Source organism: Thalassophryne amazonica, chromosome 13 (assembly GCF_902500255.1).
Source record: "Thalassophryne amazonica chromosome 13, fThaAma1.1, whole genome shotgun sequence".
Taxonomy (NCBI): Eukaryota; Metazoa; Chordata; class Actinopteri; order Batrachoidiformes; family Batrachoididae; genus Thalassophryne; species Thalassophryne amazonica.
The window spans coordinates 41,419,303-41,440,837 of NC_047115.1; the positions used below are offsets into that span (position 1 = coordinate 41,419,303).

At 43.3% G+C, this 21,535-nt stretch overlaps 1 long non-coding RNA gene across 1 annotated transcript; it reads right to left on the reverse strand.

Moving 5' to 3' along the window:
• Positions 1-17,912: 17,912 nt before the first annotated feature.
• Positions 17,913-20,980, reverse strand: LOC117524011. Its single transcript, XR_004564674.1, has 3 exons — positions 20,895-20,980; positions 18,345-18,346; positions 17,913-17,926 (listed from the first exon to the last, which is right to left on the reverse strand). It is a non-coding gene; the product is annotated as an uncharacterized LOC117524011 (long non-coding RNA).
• Positions 20,981-21,535: the final 555 nt, after the last annotated feature.

Genomic DNA, 21,535 nt, shown 5'->3' on the forward strand with positions numbered 1-21,535 from the left:
ATTTATGGAAACTGTGCGGCTGAAGTAAATGGACTGCATTTATATAGCGCTTTTCCATCTGCATCAGACACTCAAAGCGCTTTACAATTATGCCTCACATTCACCCCGATGTCAGAGTGCTGCCATACAAGGCGCTCACTACACACCGGGAGCAATAGGGGATTAAAGGCCTTGCCCAAGGGCCCTTAGTGATTTTCCAGTCAGGCGGGGATTTGAACCCATGATCTTCTGGACTCAAGCCCAACACCTTAACCACTAGACCATCACCTCCCCTAAGCACATTGTCCCCTTGAAGTAATTGTGGCTAAAGAGAATACACATCATTTCTCCACGCTGGTTATGCATTGAAATATCATAGCACTAGTCCAAACCCATTCAGGAGAATTCTGGGGTTAATCATCATCTATATATCAAGTTTGGTCAAACTCAGCCAAAGGACCCAGAATGAGTACAGCAACAAACAGCTAAACCAATGTTTCGCAAATTTTGGTGTTGTAGTGGACATTCAACACGTATTGTACATAATTCACCGCATCAAAGTGTCACCACTGGTGCCACGGGGGGGGGGGGGGGGGGGGGGGGCTTAGAATGCATCGTCTGTCTGTGCATATGAAGCTGCTTCCTGTTTCACCCATGTGTATTCATGTTCTGGTCACACGCTGCCTTGTGTGAACCGCATTCAAGCACGTCTCTGTATTCCAGCTACACATGACAAAATGTCTCTGACGAGCTGTCTCAGATATGGATGTTTCCTGAAATTGGCAGTGTTTATCCCTGCTATACATATAAAGCTGTCTCAGCCCCCTGTGGTGCTTTACCCGTCAGTTTAATGGACGGGGCCGAGCTGCCATAAAAGGTCTGAATTGTGTGACCAAGAGGAGAAATGTTGAAATAAGAGAAATAGTGACGCGCTGATACATTGTCAAAATGGGAAAATTGTGGCTCCTTCATTCATCACAATTTCTACGGTGTGATGTTTTGTAGAGAGGTGGGTGTGTAATCATTTGCCAACATTGGATAAGCCCTTCACGCACTGTTCTCTATCCACTGGTGCATATAGTGGGAGGAGCTCACCCTTTACTCACAGGTAGCAGCTCCACCCATGCACAGAATAACTGAAGATGGAGAAGTGATATAGGGAAGGGACGTTATGTGATCACCAGCTTCTGTTGGTCTGATTGATTGTGAGCAGGATTAAACAAATAAACACAAAACTTTAAACAAAAAAAAAAATCCAATTTAATAAAACTGGGTGAAGGAGAGGGGCACGGGTCAAGTAAGAGCCAATTAAATTTTGATGCGCCTCTCAATCAAGGGAAAGATCCAGCTCTGTCATCCTGATTACAGGATCTACTGTAATCAGAATCAAAGTTTAATGATCAGGATCAAAGTTCAGTGACCAGATCAACGATGAGCAATTACACTCATAAGTCAATATTCAGCACTCAGATGCAAACATCAGGATCAAAGTTCAGTGATTAGTATCAAAGCTATCTGTTTGTGTGTATGAGCAATTGCTATCAAAGGACAGGAACAGAATTATAATCCAAAAATAACACTCACATGTCATGGTCAAAGTCCAGTGATCAGGCTCAAAGAAATGTGATTATGGATCAAAGGTGACCAACTGCTATCAAAGGCCAGTAGTAGGATCAAAATTCAGAAGCATTCAGACTCAAACAGCAATATTAAAGTTCAGTGAACCCAATTAAGGTTCTTCTACATGGATCAAAAATATGGATCAAAGTTTAGTGATCAGATTGAAGTATCATGATTCAAGATCCAATCAAATATATGTGATCACGGATCAAAGGTGAGCTGCGATTATCAATGTTCAGGAGCAGGTTGAAAAAATTAGTAATCAGACTTAAAGTCCACTAATGAAAGATAAAAGTTCATCCTTCTGGATCAAAGTTTATTAATCAACATCAGTGTTGAGTATTCAGGATCTCATGATTGTCAAGCCATACTGTATGTGTAATTTAGTCCAGATCCACATAATGATCCAAATCTGGCAGACAAAAATATATTTTGAGAGAGGATTGGTCCACTTGAGTGGAAGATGAACTCTCATATGGTTTGGATCTTAAGTTTAAGGGGCTTTAGGGAAGGTATGCACACTACTGAGTGCTCTTGTAGGTTTATATGTTCCATTTAACCAACTCAGGAGTGGAATTATATATAGCACATGTTAAAACACCGGACAACTACTAGTCTCATTTATTTCCTCAGTACTGAATGGACAGATTTATAAAATATTTTCGATGAATAAAGATCTCAAGTGCTCAAGTCTGAAAAACTGTCTGTGGAAGTCCTTTATTTCTCTCCTTGCTATAACACTTTTCTCTGTGTGCACGTGTGTGTATTATGTTTTGATTAATATGTGAAGTAAGTGAAAATAATGGAAGTAAATTGTGAGTTGAGGAGCATCATTACAATTCACTTTCTTTGGCATACAATGAAAAATAACCCAATTATTTTCCAAGGTTACTACTGGCATTCACTCGTTATAATCACAGCCCCAGAGTGAAGGAAGTTCGGCTCCCGAGTGGCTCACAGATAAGCTATCAGGAGGAGAAGCAGCAGTTCAGTAATTTACAAGTCATTACTGGAAGCTAAATGCTGAATTATAGTTATCTAGGGTCTGCATTTATTGCAATGACTAACATTTGATTATATTTCATATACATGTTTTGTATTGTTTACCACTAGATACATTTAAAAACTTATATAGCCCAACAGAGCAGCTCAAAAATCTATTTCTTTCCACTGCTTTGGTTTAAAGTGTAATATTATAGGATTTCTCATACTGAACAAACCCCCAAGAGGTTCTCAGGGATATTATGGGCATAAGGTGGTGCATATTTGATGTAGTCTATAATCACATACACACATCAGATGACCGTTAATGTTCTTTTGAGTGAGCAAGGGTATTCTCCTCGTCATTCTCCCACTGATGTCATCCCCCGCCCTCATGTCTGACAGTGACATCATGAACAATGACATTTTTCACAGAGTATCTGGATTTCCTTGGATGTTGTCCTTGACTGTTGATTTTCTGGGCGAGTTGTAGCTGTACACTTTGTGGAGATGTCAGTTTGGAAATAACTGCTCTGACTATAGTTTGTTTTGTTTTTTGATCGCCAGGGCCTTTCTTTAACTGTTCTGGAATTAATTTTAAACTTTGCACACTGTACTACTGGGTGAAAAAGAAGAGATTTTTGTAGTGCTGTTCCATCTAGCAGGTACTCAAAGTGCTTTACAATGATGCCTCACATTTACTTCTTCAGCCAAGGTTAGTACTCTTTTTAACAGCTGAGTGGACTGAGACAATGCAGTTGAAGTGTCTTGTCCAAGGACACAATCGGATAGTATGAACAAGATTCAAATCCACTGCTGAAACCATTCTATTTAACCCATAAAACAGGGGTGGCCCAGGGTGGCCCTAGCACCTTGGGGGTACCATTTATGATCTTTTATAGTGTTATCTAGGGAAAGCTGTCCTTTTGCAGCACAAAACAAGCCCAAACATGATATTTTATGCATAGCTTTCAAGCACAAACATAACTTGTTTTTTTATTATACTAATACATTTATTAGCTTCTTGGTGATGTCCCTTCTGGTAGGGTGTTAAATTCTGAAATCCTTTTCCATAATTCTAGACTAACAACGGTCATGTCTGTTTGACAGGCTTTTGTATAGCCATGGCAACAAGCAATTATTTCCCATCCATATTTTGTTTTTTGTTTTTGTTTTTTTCGTTATATTGCACTTTTTGAACAATTCCAAAACCTTCTGCATATGCAGTTTACATATTTACCACCATCACAAAAGTGAATCCAAGGAGCTGGCTTGTGTTCCTGAAATAAACATTATGGAAAATGTATAACTTGAAATAGAATGTTTTGTTTGCCAAAATATTTATGTGTTCTCAGGATCATTGCAGGAACCCAGCCATACCACTCTCAGTACACCTGATCTGAGTTAGGTGTCAGGAGAGGAGCAGAGTAGGTCCTGAGTTGAAGTTGCCAAGGAGACAGCATGAAAACACCAGGAGCGCTGAGCAGTTTTCTTCAAGTGGAGCTGGATTTGTAGCAGGACAGTCATCCGGTGTAAAAATGCCAAATCCCAAGGCAGAGCTGTACCTGATGCACCGTGGTGACCCCAAATAACAGGGGGCATCCAAAATCCATAAATAAATAAACAATAAAATAAGTACAAATAAAAATTACTGTTGAACGAAGGACTGTCTAAACTTGGTATCAACTCATTTTCCTGAAATTTTAAGATGTATTCAAGTCAATGGTGCAGTGCAGTCTCGTTTGAACTCTTGCGTGATATCATGGGATTTGATCCCTTCTGGGGACAGCTTCTCAGTGCGCAACACAAACACAGCATCACTTCACACGGAAAGATGGTGTACGGTTTTGTTTTCGGCTGCAATCTCTGAAGCAGTGCAATTTTTTTCAGACCCAGTGGCAAAGGGAAGACGAGATAAATGGGAGAGGTTGTGTCGCTAAGTTTTAGTGAGATTTAATGTGAATAATGATAATGGGGCTGTCCCTGGAAGTACAATTTTTGCATAATATGCTCTTTCATTTAACCCCTTTATCGCCCACCCTCAAACGAGACTACGCCCAATTGGTACAAAGCAAATAGATCCTTATCTGTTCAGACTGAATAAGGCTTCAATTTTTGATATGAAATTCAGACAGAAATTGCACATCAATGCTCATAGGGTATGAAGAGTTAACTGATGGCTTGACTGAACAGAACTGTCGGTGATCAGTGTCTAGTTCTGTTTATCCTCAAGTAAATAAAGGGCTTTTTTGTTTGTTTGTTTTAAACAAAGTCACCACGTGGTATTTATATTTTTCCTGCATCTATAAATATTTCACTTTTAATTACTGAATGATTCTTGTGTGGAAAAATATGGAATGATTTTAACAGGGACTGATTTTAGCTTTTTCTCAAAGAAAAGATCATCATCAGCATCCTTCCAGGCAAATCTCTTAATGCGCTTCCTGTCTTTTTGGATTTGGCAGGCAACCAGAAACAAGAGGCGCCAGAGTAAAGCTGGATAGCGTGTAAGACAATCCATTTTTTTACAGCAAGTGGAAGAAAAAGCTTTACAAAATGTCTGCATGAATAAAAACATTTTAATCTGGTTATTCTAGTTAATCTGTTTAATAATCTACCCTTTAAATCTTACAGTGTACCAGTTGTTGCATGTGTTGTTCTTTTGGGCAATGAGCCAAGGACGTGTGAATAACATCCTACGTTAATTCAGAGTGACACTAATTAATAGCTGCTCTAATGGCGTCTTCTGCAAAAAAACACTCGGGACAGTAAACAAGCTTTCAAGGTGAAGCGAAGACACCAATATAATTTTTTCCAAGTAGTCAGCGTTGTGATGTCTGAACGCTGCGCCCGTCATTCCAAACACTGTCGCCATATGGTTAACTATGCTCACCACTTGCGTTAAAGAACCTTTTCCCCTCAAGCACAATATGAGCCTGAGCTGCAGCTAATGTGGTGAAAATGAGCCAGGCCCAGGTTCCTCATTATAGCAAAACAGGTTTCCCGCTGGACTGGGTCTGACTTAGGTCACTCATGTCACTGAAAGAAGGCAAATAAACCTTAATAATTGCAAAATCAACCTTAGAAAGACTCGTCCCGGCATGCACAAAGCTACAAATGAGATACAATGGGAAAGAAAGACAAAAAGGCGTTCATGTACTGTGTGTGTTTTTGCAATCACGGCTTTCCCTTGTGTATCGTTGCGCACTGGAATACAGAGGAACATTATAAGTGTACAGTAGGATATTAGGCAGCTCTGTCACAAGAGTGGTAGTCATTACGTTACCTTCCATACTGTGGCTCCATAGGTATGCCGAGGCTGCACAGAACGGGTCAAAAAGCAAAAGCAAGAAGGCTTTCATTGGCGTACGTTTACCCCACGCCTCTCAGCAGCACACATGTTTGGTACCAGATGTACAAACCCATCAGGCTGGTTATTTTCAGCACTTACAGAGCCATTTACCTCCCACACGAGCTCATAAATACACGTTACACAAGCCCACGTCAAGACATTCATAGGACATTTTACATTTGTGCACCTTAAGACAGACGTCAGTAAGATATCACTGTTAGAAGTCAGATTTAAAGACGGCAAAAAATGCACAAAATCTGCTACTCCTGAGCATTGTGACTGAATATCATTATAAGTAGAGTAATGTGCAAAGGTTTTTGTTATATTAAAAGGAGGACAAGTATATTTAATTACATCTAGGCTCCATTTCTAAATGTTGTAGGGGGTCATCTTTTTACTCAGAAGAAAAATGAAATTATCTGTGCGTTATTTATTTATAAGGCAAACAGTGTTCACAGACACAAGGTAATCAGATAATTAAGGTTATTGTTCAGGGCAAAAGATAAGTAAAGCGACTTTGGTGTGAACTTGGTCAAGGATAGGGAAGTGTCGGTGAGCTGTTTTGCCACAAATCAAATCAATTTTATTTATATGGCGCCAAATCACAACAAACAGTTGCCCCAAGGCGCCTTATACTGTAAGGCAAGGCCATACAATAAGTGACCTGAACCCAGATGAGAGACAGAAAATGAATGAATATACATATTACAGTGATGTGAAGACGTTTGTGCACACTTGGTTTTACATGTTTGAATTTTTATGACATAAAAAAAAAAAAATCAGGCTTTTTAAATTAAAATTTCTAAAATTAGGCTCGTTAAACACACTGAAAAGCAATCGCTATATCATGAATACAAAGAAATAAAAATCTAAAAACCAGAATGATTGCATGAATAAATAAATCCACCTTTTAGTATGACACATATAAACCATTATGTTTACATTAAGTCTTCTTCAGAGATGTCAGGGGATGGACACATGAACATTTCCAAGACACTGATTATGTCTTGGACTTCATTTACTTCGGTTAGAAGTAGAGCCAGACCAATATGGATTTTTTGAGGCCGATGCCGATAACGATATTTGGATGAAAAAAAATGCAGATAATCAATAAATCGGCTGATTTTCCAATAAATCAGCCGATTTTTTTTTTAAATGAATAAAATGTTCTTTTTTGGACCCTTAACAAAAAGGTATGAGCTAAAAGCTGAAGCTTTGTCCTCATATTGATTAACTTTATAACAGAGAAGAATTTTCAAGTTCAAAAAATGCAAAAATAGAATTGGAGCAGTTAGGGGTTCTATTCAAACGGGCCAACTAGTAAGATATCACTCCTGAAAATGATCTTTGCCATATCACGTGAGGTAAATCTGCCATACGATTGGATTTTGGAAAACCATGTGACGGAGAACCAATTCCGATTGGATACTCACATTGCGCACGTCATCACACATCTTCTATGAGGAGTACCAAGATGGCCGACAGTGGATCAAAAGTCCGCGGAGTTAACTTTTCAGCAAAAAAAACAAAAAAAACAAACGTAAGTTTCTATCTCATATCATTAAAAAGTTATTTATAATTTAATAAAGCTTGGTCCCAGCCGTCGTATATGATGGCATTGACCCCAGAGGTTTAATGGCAAACGGCAATAATTCTCAGAACCCTTCCGGATGACCACTGAATCTGAATGTTCCAACCTCTTAGCAGTAAACAAGAGTTTTTCATACTAGAAATAAGGTCTACACAACGTGGGCTTAATAAAAAGTGTGACCGACGCAATGAATGAACTGAAACGGGAGAAATGTGGGGTGAATGTAATCGCAAAGTTATTACGAACAACACCCTTATAAACTTACTTGTATGCTTTTGTCAGCTGATCAGTGCAGTGTGATGGCGAACTATGAGGGCCGGTGATGAACACATTTAAGCAGGGGTGTAAGCAGCTCTCAGCTGAATGGAGTCAGAGCTCCATCTATGGGACAAACGGTGCAAGGACATTTTACATTGCCGACACAAACATCATTTCAGTAACTGTTCTGTTTATGAGAAATTATCGGCGTTCTATCGGCAAAATTTCGGCCAATAGTGAGTACTTTGAAAAGGGGCTTATATCAGCCAATAATATCGGCTGGCCGATATATCGGTCGGGCTCTAGTTAGAAGTACTAAAAGTATGGTGAATCTGTCAGGAGGTGGCAGTTCCCAAAAACTAGATGACTGTGCAAGAATAAGACTAATAAGGAAAGCCACCAGAATGACAAACAACCCTGAAGATCTTATCAGCTCCGTTGCCTTTAATTGGTGAAATTGTGTAGTGCAACTTTTGCTTGTTTTCACAAGTTATCCAGTTTCATCATGTGGTTTTCACATTTTTAGATATATTATAGCACAACATGCTGTACTGTTTATATTTCTTCATGACTGATGCAAATTAAAAGCAGGTGTATTCATTTATTTAAAATTGTTCATGTGTCCATCCGTTGACTTCTCTAAAGAAACAGGCTGTGAGAGATGATTTTTATTCAGAATAATCATGATATTTAGTTTGTCCAGTTACTTATAGCCTCTGAAGATGGAGGGACTTCTCATTAAAACGGCTGTAATTCTTAAACATTAATGCAATAATTCTGTTAAACCCCCCTTGAAATAAAGATGAAAGTTTACGCTGCAACAGCCTTTCTCAAAGAGTGGTCTGTGGACCACTGGTGGTCTGTGAATGACCCATAGTGACCCGTAGTAAAATTGACAAAAAACTTAAAATATTACATTTTAAATCGATATCATATTTGAACTGAAAAGTGTTCCATATTCTGTTTTAAAATGACTCCAAAGTCTAATGGATAGTAGCGAATGTGTTATTTTCATGATTAACTCAGCTTGTATATAAATCAGTGTTTTGGGATATTTGGGTAGTTACAAATATCTATCAAGATTTTATTTATTTATTGTTTGGTTAAGTGGTTCCTGGTCTGAAAAAGTTTAAGAAACACTTGACTACAAGAACATCTTTAGTATTTTCTTTCAGCTCCATTGTGGTGGCGTACAGAGGCAAAAGCACAAACACTGGTGCAGTGGTTCCAAACACTTATGATTCCGACTGTAAATATAAAGTATTTTATTTTGGAAGTGTTTGCCTCCTGCTCAACAATCTACTGTACAAATGCAACAAAAATCCCACACTTGCTGCTGATCGGATGCACTGTTAATGTTGAAGCGTCTCCTGTGGTTTTTCCTCGTATCGGCCTCTTCTCACAGTGATGTGACGGGACGATGCACTCGTGCACTGCTGCACTCAGTGGCAGACTGAGATTACTGCCTGCAGATCCAGATGCCATAAAATGCTTGAGGTTTATCCACATGAAGCTGGTAAAACTGTCTGTGGAGAGCGATAGATGAGTGGATCACAACAAGCCAAGAGTTATCAGCTGGTTTACCGTCTGCCACGGAAACAAACGCATTTTGCCTTTTATCACAGCAAAATCTCATTCTATATCAGCTGCATTTGTTGTGTTTTGTTTTTTTTGCTCCATGGGGAAGTATTTCAGCTGAGTGGATCTCTAATGATGGCCGAGTGAGAAGCAGAACGTCGTCCATGCAAGCACACATGGTCCCTCACACACACACTGTATCTCAGTACCCTCAGAATAATTGCGGGGAGAGTTTTCCTTATAGGCTTCTAGCATCCTGCCAACATCACCTGTGTGCACGAGAGAGCGAGGGAGGTTGTGTTAGGGATGAAATGCAGCAGACAGTTTGTCAGTTGGCAGGTGGGAGACTGTGTGTGTGTGTGTGTGTGTGTCATGTAAGTGAAGTGGTACCGCTTGGTTGGACATATCAAGGGTTTGGACATGAAGCTCTCCACAGTCCAGAGACAGAGGAATAGAGGGCATCTCATATAAGTTAATTTAAGCTACCCACCCTGATATCTGACTTCACTGAGCTCACCGAACTGCCACGATTGGGCACAGTCAATTCCTGGACCCGACTCCCAGAGTCCCAACAGATGAAATGGCAGAGGTTATAAAACAGAATAAATACATAAGTAAAAGGACTCAAGCCAACCCGTCATCAGATAGCAGGCGCTGAAGGAAGACCTAAAGAAGATATGGAAGGTAAAGGTCACAGTGATCCCAGTGTTACAGACAGTCTCTGGGCTGTGATCCCCAACTAACATCAGTGACAGCTTGGAGTCTTTTGTGGTGGTTTGTGGACGAGGCTCTCTGGTGGTGAAGCTGCCACTGAATATGTTTTGGACCTTATTTACATCAATTACAAAGAAATACGAACAATATGGCACTCTATGGTACATCTGCATGGAGTAGACAGTTCTCAAAACTGAGTGAATGTGCAAGAAGGAGAAGAGTGAGGAAAGCCACCAAGACACCCAGGCAATCCAGCAGAAGTTATAGTCTTACGTGGCTGTGATTGGAGAAATTGTGCACAGTGCAAGCTTTGCATTTTGTATCACCAGTTATCCAGCTTCATGATGAAGTGGTATAGAGGAGGATTTTCTTAAAAAGAAGACCTGAAAGTTTAGCTACAAATTGCCAGAAGGTACATCTGAGATCCAAGCCTGGATTTGATCTGTTTTGATGAAAGAAAATCCTTCTCTGCTCTACTCCACTATGAAGCTAAGTGTTGGGGAAAGTGTAATGCACGGACCCACAACAGGGGTCGCAAATGAACGGTCAATAGATAATCCAATAAATACAATTTATTGCAGCAAAAGTGCACAACAGGTCAAATACTGTTTTTAGACAGTCAATCACAAGATACAATGAGTGACGTGTGGGCAGGCCCGAGGGTAGGAGACGCCTATCCAGAGAAGAGCCGGGGCCCACCAGGTTCCGCCGCCAACGAAGACCTGCAGTATACTGAAGCCGCCAAGTCTCAAGTCCCCAGGTGGCCTCTGCTTCCAGCTGTCAGATCCGGTACTGCCGGCAGGAACAAAAACAGGTTAAGGGTGGGTGTGTGGACACCAGTAAGCAGTTTTCTCCAGGTGGGAAAAAACACCTCCACCTCAAACACAGTACACAGTTGTGCAGAGCCTGAGAGCTACTTATCCGTTTTGGCGTGAGGGGTGAAGAACGTTACTCCTACACGGACCACAAAACTCAGCACCCAGCTGAAAGCAGCTACAGAAACTCCTGCAAACACTCAGAAAAAGAGATCATGTGCGTACGGCACAGTCAAACGGCTGAGAGTTTACCTGAGAGGTAAGCTGATATTTCGGCAGCAAATGTGGTGTCTCCTCCAGTCTTTTATGGGATGGGATGGTGATGAGATAATTTCTGACAGCTGTTAGTCCTGGCTCCTGGGTGGTGACTGCGCCCTCTGGTGCCTGAAACCCGACAACAGGCAGGGCGCCCTCTGAGTTGGCCAGCAGTACCTCCTCTTCGGGCGGCCCACACAACAGGACTGCCCCCTCAATGGGCGGGCCGGGTCCAAGATGAAGCTCTTCTTCACCCAGGAGCGTTCTTCAGGTCCGTAACCCTCCCAGTCCACCAGATATTGGAGACCCCGACCCCTCCGGCGAACATCCAGGAGCCTGCAGACAGTCCACGCAGGCTCGCCGTCGATGATGCGGGCAGGAGGAGGCGCAGGTCCGGGGTGCAAAGGTCCGAGGTGTGGTATGGTTTAATTTTGTAGACATGAAAAACAGGATGGATCCGCAGTGAAGCTGGGAGTTTCAGCTTCACCGCGGCTGGACTGATGAATTTGGTGATCCTAATGGTCCAATATATCTGTCCATCAGCTTTTGTGACTCCGTGTTGAGGGGAATGTTCTTTGTTGACAGCCAGACCTCCTGCCCGGGCTGATATTCTGAGGCCGGGGCGCGTCGGCGGTCTGCATGGCTCTTCGCCCTCGTCCGGGCTTTCAGCAGGGCAGAGCGGGCTGTCCACCACACCCGATGGCACCTCCTGAGGTGGGCTGGACCGAGGGAACCCCGACCTCTCCCTCCGCAGCCGGAAACAATGGGGGCCCCCCCAACATGCTTCAAATGGGGAGAGGCCAGTAGCAGATGAACTTGACTGTTATGAGCGTACTCGATCCAGGCCAGATGTTGACTCCAGGCCGTCAGGTGCGCGGAGGTCATACACCGCAGGGCCTGTTCCAGCTCTTGATTAGCCCGCTCTGCTTGTCCGTTGGTCTGTGGGTGGTACCCGGACGAAAGGCTCACGGTGGCCCCCAGTTCCCTACAGAAACTCCTCCAGACTTGCGAGGAGAACTGGGGACCACGATCCGAGACGATGTTCGCAGGGATACCATGCAGACGTATGACGTGGTGGACCAGGAGGTCTGCAGTTTCCTGGGCCGTCGGGAGCTTCGGGAGGGCCACGAAGTGGGCCGCCTTGGAGAATCGGTCCACTATCGTCAGGATGGTTGTCATACCCTGGGACACAGGGAGACCCGGCTGATGTGGGACCAGGGGCGATGAGGCACTGGCAACAGCTGGAGGAGTCCTTTCTCCGGCTGGTGGACTGCCTTGCCCTGGCACAGGTGTACAGGCCCGGACATACTCCCGGACGTCGGCTTCCAAAGATGCCCACCAGAACCGCTGCCGGACAACTGCCACGGTCCTTCGCACCCCTGGATGGCAGGTGAGCTTAGAACCATGACAGAAGTCCAAAACTGCAGTCCTAGCATCTGGTGGGACGTACAAACGGTTAGGTGGTCCACCGTCGGGGTCCGGGTGACGCGTCAGGGCCTCCCTGACGATGTTCTCCACGTCCCACATCAGTGTGGCGATGACAGTGGACTCCGGGATGATGTTTTCTGGTGGATCCGACAGCTCCGTCTTGACTTCTTCTTCATGCACCCGGGACAGTGCATCTGACCGCTGGTTTTTGGTCCCAGGGCGATAGGTGATCCTGAAGTCAAACGTCCAAAAATAGAGACCAACGGGCTCGCCTGGGGTTCAGACGCTTAGCGGTCCGAATATACTCCAGGTTCCAATGGTCAGTGAAAACCATGAATGGAACCACAGCTCCCTCCAACAAGTGTCTCCACTCCTCCAGGGCCTCCTTCACGCCAGGAGCTCCCGATTGCCGACGTCATAATTCCACTCTGCCGGGGACAAACCTGCGGGAGAAATAGGCACAGGGGTGGAGGACCTTATCGGAATCATCCCGCTCTGGGACAGCACGGCTCCTATCCCTGAGTCAGAGGCATCTACTTCCACAACAAACTGGCGGCTAGGATCGGGCTGCACCAAAACTGGCGCAGGTAGAGAACCGGGCGTTTCAACTCCCTAAACGCGGCTTCGCACCAATCCGACCAGGTGAAGGAAACTTTTGTGGAGGTCAGGGCTGTAAGGGGACCAACAACCTGACTATGCCCTGATAAACCTCCGACAGAAATTAGCGAAGCCGAGGAACTGTTGCAGCTTCCTACGGCTTGTCCGGTTGGGGCCAATCTCTCACCGCCGCTACCTTGGCCGGATCGGGGGCGACGGAGTTGGAGGAGATGATGAACCCCAGGAAGGACAAAGAAGTATCGGTGGAACTCGCACTTCTCGCCCTTAAACAGCCGGTTCTCCAACACCGCTGCAGGACCTGACGTACATGCTGCCACATGAGTCTCAGGATATCGTCTAGGTATACGAAGACGAAACTGATGCAGGAAATCCCGCAAGACGTCATTTACCATGCTTGGAACGTCGCGGGGTCATTAGTGAGGCCGAACTGCATGACCAGGTACTCAAAGTGACCTAACGGAGTGATAAATGCCATCTTCCATTCGTCTTCCGGATCCGAACCAGGTGATACGCATTCCTAAGATCCAATTTCGTGAAAATTTTGGCTCCATGCAGGGGTGTGAACACTGAATCCAATAGGGGCAACGGGTATCGGTTGCGAACCGTGATCTCGTTCAGCCCTCTAAAATCAATGCATGGACGGAGTCTCCGTCCTTCTTGCCCACAAAAAAGAAACCAGCACCTAACGGGGAGGAAGAGTTCCGGATCAACCCGGCAGCTAAAGAGTCCCGGATGTAGGTCTCCATCGATTCGTTCGGGGCGTGAGAGGTTGTACAGTTTGCTGGACAGAAACTCAGCGCCCGGAATCAAATCAATGGCACAATCATACGGTCGATGCGGGGGAAGCGTGAGTGCCAGATCTTTGCTGAAAACGTCAGCAAGATCGTGGTACTCAGCTGGCACCACCGTGAGATCGGGAGGGACTCGAACCTCCTCTTTAGCAGTCACACCGGTAGGACCGAGGATCTTAAACACTCCCGGTGGCAGGTTTCACTCCATTGAGCAACAACCCCAGATGGCCAATTGATCCGGGGATTGTGCTTACTAATCCATGGATAGCCCAAAATAACTCTGGAGGTAGAAGGTGTTAGGAAGAACAAAATCTCCTCCCTGTGGTTTCCAGACACAACCAGTGTTAAGGCTGTGTCGGTGTGTTATTAGTGGAAGGAGGGTGCCATCTAGTGCCCGTACCCTCACTGGTGAAGGAAGGGCCACTAGAGGGAGCCCTACTTCTTTAGCCCATCTGCTATCAAGCAGATTCCCTTCTGACCCCGTGTCGATTAGTGCTGGGGCTTGAAGGGTTAAATCCCCACAGAGGATCACAACTGGGATTCGTGCGGATTTTCGTGCATTACCCGTGTGTGTGTTATGGCTCACCCTTAGCCCAATCTCTAAGGGTGAGCGTTGGTGTTTAACCGCTTGGGGCATTGTTTCTGCAAATGCTCATTAGAGCCGCAGAAAAAGCACTCTCCGCGGGCCAGCCTCCTCTGTCTGTTTTCTGATCTTATTTTGGTCCTGCTCGTGTCCATAGCTTCGTCAGCAAGGGGAGCTGTCGTCACACGGAGCGTTCTGGCTCTGGACGTGGGGAAGGCGGGGCTGCTTCGGAACGGGAAGGGAGAGGGGCGGCGCATGCCCGGCCACGTCCTTCATCTCACTCCCGTCGACGTTCTTCCAATCGATTGTCTAAACGTATGACTAAATCAATAAGCCCGTCTAAATCCTGCGGCTCGTCTCTACCCACCAGGTGCTCCTTCAGGACCGAAGACAGTCCATTTATGAAGGCGGCGCGGAGCGCTACCGTATTCCAGCCGGCTCTCGCGGCCAACTGCATACTCTACAGCGCTCCAACACCCCTGTCGAATGGACAGCAGCAGAGTGGAAGCAGATTTGCCTCAATTAGGGTGATCAAACACTTGTCTGAATTCCTGCACGAACCCAGTGTATGTCGTTAGGAGCCGTGAATTCTGCTCCCAAAGCGCCGTAGCCCAGGCGCGTGCCTTACCTTGAAGCAAATTGACAACATAAGCCACCCTGCTGGAGTCTGACGCGTACATTACTGGACGCTGAGCGAAGACGAGCGAGCACTGCATTAAGAAGTCCGCGCACGTCTCTACACAACCTCCGTATGGCTCCGGGGGACTTATGTATGCTTCAAGGGATGGGGGGGTCCGTTGAACGGGTGTGGACACCCAGTAAGCAGTTTTTCTCCAGGTGGGAAAAAACACCTCCACCTCAAACACAGTACACAGTTGTGCAGAGCCTGAGAGCTACTTATCCATTTTGGCGTGAGGGGGTGAAGAACGTCACCTACACGGACCACAAAACTCAGCACCCAGCTGAAAGCAGCTACAGAAACTCCTGCAAACACTCAGAAAAAGAGATCATGTGCGTACGGCACAGTCAAACGGCTGAGAGTTTACCTGAGAGGTAAGCTGATATCTCGGCAGAGATGTGGTGTCTACTCTAGTCTTTTATGGGATGGGATGGTGCTGAGATGATTTCTGACAGCTGTTAGTCCTGGCTCCTGGGTGGTGACTGCGCCCTCTGGTGCCTGAAACCTGACAACAGGCAGGGCGCCCTCTGGCGTTGGCCAGCAGTACCTCCTCTTCGGGCGGCCCACACAATACTAAGAGTAGTGATGCAAAATGCAAAGCTTGCACTGTGCACAATTTCTCCAGTCACAGCCACATAAGCCCATAAGTTCTAAGCCCATAACTGTCTACTCCATGCAGATTTACCCTAGAGTGCCATACTGTTTGTATTTCTTTGTAAATAAAGTCCAAGACATATTCAGTGGCAGCTTTACCATCAGAGACCCTCGTCCACAACTACGACAAAAGACTCCAAGCTGTCATTGATGTTAAAGGGGCAATACACAGTTTTAAGAACAGGGGGATGTAAACTTTGGATCAGGGTCATTTAGGTAGTTCTCTTGTCACTTTGATTTAAAAAGAGGAAACACAGTTGTTTGACAATAAATGGCTTCACCCAACTACTAACCATGAATGAAAAAAAAAACGTTTTGTGTTGTCATTCATATTCTCTTAAAAATAGCCAAAAAAGCAAAAATTCTGCCAGGGTATGTAAACTTTTGAGCACAACTGTACTTATATCTTGGTGGTCTCCTAAAATTCATAAGTAAGTCAGGTTGTATTTAATCAGGATATTAGGGTCATGTTATTGCTGAGGGATCAGCAGCAACTGCTTTTGTCTTGTCATGTAGCAGACAGACGGTACACCTACAAAGACATACATTTTGTAATGTACCGTGTATTCTTTGGTCTGTGTTACTGTGCATGTGATGACCCATTTTGTACTCCAAATTTTAACAAGTGCCACATTCACCCCTCATTTCCATCTGAAAGGAAACGGGACAGGACACTTCAAAGTTTTCTAAGCTCTAACACTTCCGAGTGTATATGGTTTTCTATTTGTGAATATGAAAGAGAGACAAAATAATCCAACAACGACATGAGGAAAATAGTCTCAGTGTCGCCCTGAATGGTTGCTCTTAAATCATATCCTGAATGAATAATGCTCATATAAATTAGAAGAGATGCTTCTAGGTGTTGATATGCGCTGTGGAAGTTATTATCACCAGTAGGTCTATGAGCCATGTTTTTAAAGTCACTGAAACATGCTTTATCACTGTGTTACTTAAAGGGGCCCATATTGTATTGTGCAAAATCAGTCTTAATATACCTTTTACAATTGTTACTTTTTGGCTTAATCCATTGTCCGTTCATTACCGCCCCCTGTTGTGGGTCCGTGTCACTACACTTTCACAACAGTACTCAGGATATAGATTATATGGTTACAAGGTGGCTGCAGCTTAGGTACAGCAGAAGGTTGGTGGTTTGATCCCTGAGTAGATACTGAATCTTGAAACCTGAGAGCGAGTGTGTATGAGACATTTTATAAAGCTTTGTTAATGGAACCTGTAAGCATGAAAACAGCAAGGGATAGAGAAAACTCACATTTGACTCCACTGATCTTGACCTTCACCCAAATAAGTGACCTCTGACTGACCATGCAAGCACAAAAATTAATTATTTAAGTCAAATTCTGGGTTAACTTTTACTGACATACCAGGTTTGGTAAAAAATAGCAAAAAGACCTGGAGGAGAAGACCAGCGAATCTAGAAGCAGACATGACCCAGGAATGATGTCACCTGAGCAATTCCAGAACCCACTTACATGTTTGTGCAATATTTCATGGACTTTGAGTAGCAATTTGAAATTGTCATTTGGCCCTAATGAGCAAAACAAATCCTACTTTTGTGCTACCCATTAACCATGTAGCCAAATCCTCAGAGAAACACTGTGTAGCTAAAAGTGGCTAAGAACCATTTTCATGGTCATAGTTTGTACAAATGTACACACCAGGTGCAATTATTGTGAAAATCATCTAGTCAGATATTGTTAATGAATCATTGCGTATGTGAATTTGGCTGGTAATGATGTTTGTATCATTTATGGAAACTGTGCGGCTGAAGTAAATGGACTGCATTTATATAGCGCTTTTCCATCTGCATCAGACACTCAAAGCGCTTTACAATTATGCCTCACATTCACCCGATGTCAGAGTGCTGCCATACAAGGCGCTCACTACACACCGGGAGCAATAGGGGATTAAAGGCCTTGCCCAAGGGCCCTTAGTGATTTTCCAGTCAGGCGGGGATTTGAACCCATGATCTTCTGGACTCAAGCCCAACACCTTAACCACTAGACCATCACCTCCCCTAAGCACATTGTCCCCTTGAAGTAATTGTGGCTAAAGAGAATACACATCATTCTCCACGCTGGTTATGCATTGAAATATCATAGCACTAGTCCAAACCCATTCAGGAGAATTCTGGGGTTAATCATCATCTATATATCAAGTTTGGTCAAACTCAGCCAAAGGACCCAGAATGAGTACAGCAACAAACAGCTAAACCAATGTTTCGCAAATTTTGGTGTTGTAGTGGACATTCAACACGTATTGTACATAATTCACCGCATCAAAGTGTCACCACTGGTGCCACGGGGGGGGGGGGGGGGGGGGGCTGGGAGAATGCATCGTCTGTCTGTGCATATGAAGCTGCTTCCTGTTTCACCCATGTGTATTCATGTTCTGGTCACACGCTGCCTTGTGTGAACCGCATTCAAGCACGTCTCTGTATTCCAGCTACACATGACAAAATGTCTCTGACGAGCTGTCTCAGATATGGATTTTTGAATTGGCAGTGTTTATCCTGCTATACATTAAAGCGTCTCAGCCCCCTGTGGTGCTTTACCCGTCAGTTTAATGGACGGGGCCGAGCTGCCATAAAAGGTCTGAATTGTGTGACCAAGAGGAAAATGTTGAAATAAGAGAATAGTGACGCGCTGATACATTGTCAAAATGGGAAAATTGTGGCTCCTTCTTCATCACAATTTCTACGGTGTGATGTTTTGTAGAGAGGTGGGTGGTAATCATTTGCCAACATTGGATAAGCCCTTCACGCACTGTTCTCTATCCACTGGTGCATATAGTGGGGGCTCACCCTTTACTCACAGGTAGCAGCTCCACCCTGCACAGAATAACTGAAGATGGAGAAGTGATATAGGGAAGGACGTTATGTGATCACCAGCTCTGTTGGTCTGATTGATTGTGAGCAGATTAAAACAAATAAACACAAAACTTTAAACAAAAAAAAAAATCCAATTTAATAAAACTGGGTGAAGGAGAGGGCACGGGTCAAGTAAGAGCCAATTAAATTTGTGATGCGCCCTCATCAAGGGAAAGATCCAGCTCTGTCATCCTGATTACAGGATCTACTGTAATCAGAATCAAGTTTAATGATCAGGATCAAAGTCAGTGACCAGATCAACGATGAGCATTACACTCATAAGTCTATTCAGCACTCAGATGCAAACATCAGGATCAAAGTTCAGTGATTAGTATCAAAGCTATCTGTTTGTGTGTATGAGCAATTGCTATCAAAGGACAGGAACAGAATTATAATCCAAAAATAACACTCACATGTCATGGTCCAAAGTCCAGTGATCAGGCTCAAAGAAATGTGATTATGGATCAAAGGTGACCAACTGCTATCAAAGGCCAAGTAGGATCAAAATTCAGAAGCATTCAGACTCAAACAGCATATTAAAGTTCAGTGAACCCAATTAAGGTTCTTCTACATGGATCAAAATATGGATCAAAGTTTAGTGATCAGATTGAAGTTCATGATTCAAGATCCAATCAAATATATGTGATCACGGATCAAAGGTGAGCTGCGATTATCAATGTTCAGGAGCAGGTTGAAAAAATTAGTAATCAGACTTAAAGTCCACTAATGAAAGATAAAAGTTCATCCTTCTGGATCAAAGTTTATTAATCAACATCAGTGTTGAGTATTCAGGATCTCATGATTGTCAAGCCATACTGTATGTGTAATTTAGTCCAGATCCACATAATGATCCAAATCTGGCAGACAAAAATATATTTGAGAGAGGATTGTCCACTTGAGTGGAAGATGAACTCTCATATGGTTTGGATCTTAAGTTTAAGGGGCTTTAGGGAAGGTATGCACACTACTGAGTGCTCTTGTGGTTTATATGTGTCCATTTAACCAACTCAGGAGTGGAATTATATATAGCACATGTTAAACACCGGACAACTACTAGTCTCATTTATTTCCTCAGTACTGAATGGACAGATTTATAAAATATTTTCGATGAATAAAGATCTCAAGTGCTCAAGTCTGAAAAACTGTCTGTGGAAGTCCTTTATTCTCTCCTTCTATAACACTTTTCTCTGTGTGCACGTGTGTGTATTATTTTGATTAATATGTGAAGTAAGTGAAAATAATGGAAGTAAATGTGAGTTGAGGAGCATCATTACAATTCACTTTCTTTGGCATACAATGAAAATAACCCAATTATTTTTCCAAGGTTACTACTGGCATTCACTCGTTATAATCACAGCCCCAGAGGGAAGGAAGTTCGGCTCCCGAGTGGCTCACAGATAAGCTATCAGGAGAGAAGCAGCATTCAGTAATTTACAAGTCATTACTGGAAGCTAAATGCTGAATTATAGTTATCTAGGGTCTGCATTTATTGCAATGACTAACATTTGATTATATTTCATATACATGTTTTGTATTGTTTACCACTAGATACATTTAAAAACTTATATAGCCCAACAGAGCAGCTCAAAAATCTATTTCTTTCCACTGCTTTGGTTTAAAGTGTAATATTATAGGATTTCTCATACTGAACAAACCCCCAAGAGGTTCTCAGGGATATTATGGGCATAAGGTGGTGCATATTTGATGTAGTCTATAATCACATACACACATCAGATGACCGTTAATGTTCTTTTGAGTGAGCAAGGGTATTCTCCTCGTCATTCTCCCACTGATGTCATCCCCCGCCCTCATGTCTGACAGTGACATCATGAACAATGACATTTTTCACAGAGTATCTGGATTTCCTTGGATGTTGTCCTTGACTGTTGATTTTCTGGGCGAGTTGTAGCTGTACACTTTGTGGAGATGTCAGTTTGGAAATAACTGCTCTGACTATAGTTTGTTTTGTTTTTGATCGCCAGGGCCTTTCTTTAACTGTTCTGGAATTAATTTTAAACTTTGCACACTGTACTACTGGGTGAAAAGAAGAGATTTTTGTAGTGCTGTTCCATCTAGCAGTGTACTCAAAGTGCTTTACCATGATGCCTCACATTACTTCTTCAGCCAAGGTTAGTACTCTTTTTAACAGCTGAGTGGACTGAGACAATGCAGTTGAAGTGTCTTGTCCAAGGACACATCGGATAGTATGAACAAGATTCAAATCCACTGCTGAAACCATTCTATTTAACCCATAAAACAGGGGGGGCCCGGGTGGCCCTAGCACCTTGGGGGTACCATTTATGATCTTTTATAGTGTTATCTAGGGAAAGCTTGTCCTTTTGCAGCACAAAACAAGCCCAAACATGATATTTTATGCATAGCTTCAAGCACAAACATAACTTGTTTTTTTATTATACTAATACATTTATTAGCTTCTTGGTGATTGTCCCCTTCTGGTAGGGGTGTTAAATTCTGAAATCCTTTTCCATAATTCTAGACTAACAACGGTCATGTCTGTTTACAGGCTTGTGTATAGCCATGGCAACAAGCAATTATTTCCCATCCATATTTTGTTTTTTGTTTTGGTTTTTTCGTTATATTGCACTTTTTGAACAATTCCAAAACCTTCTGCATATGCAGTTTACATATTTACCACCATCACAAAAGTGAATCTCAAGGAGCTGGCTTGTGTTTCCTGAAATAAACATTATGGAAAATGTATAACTTGAATAGAATGTTTTGGTTTGCCAAA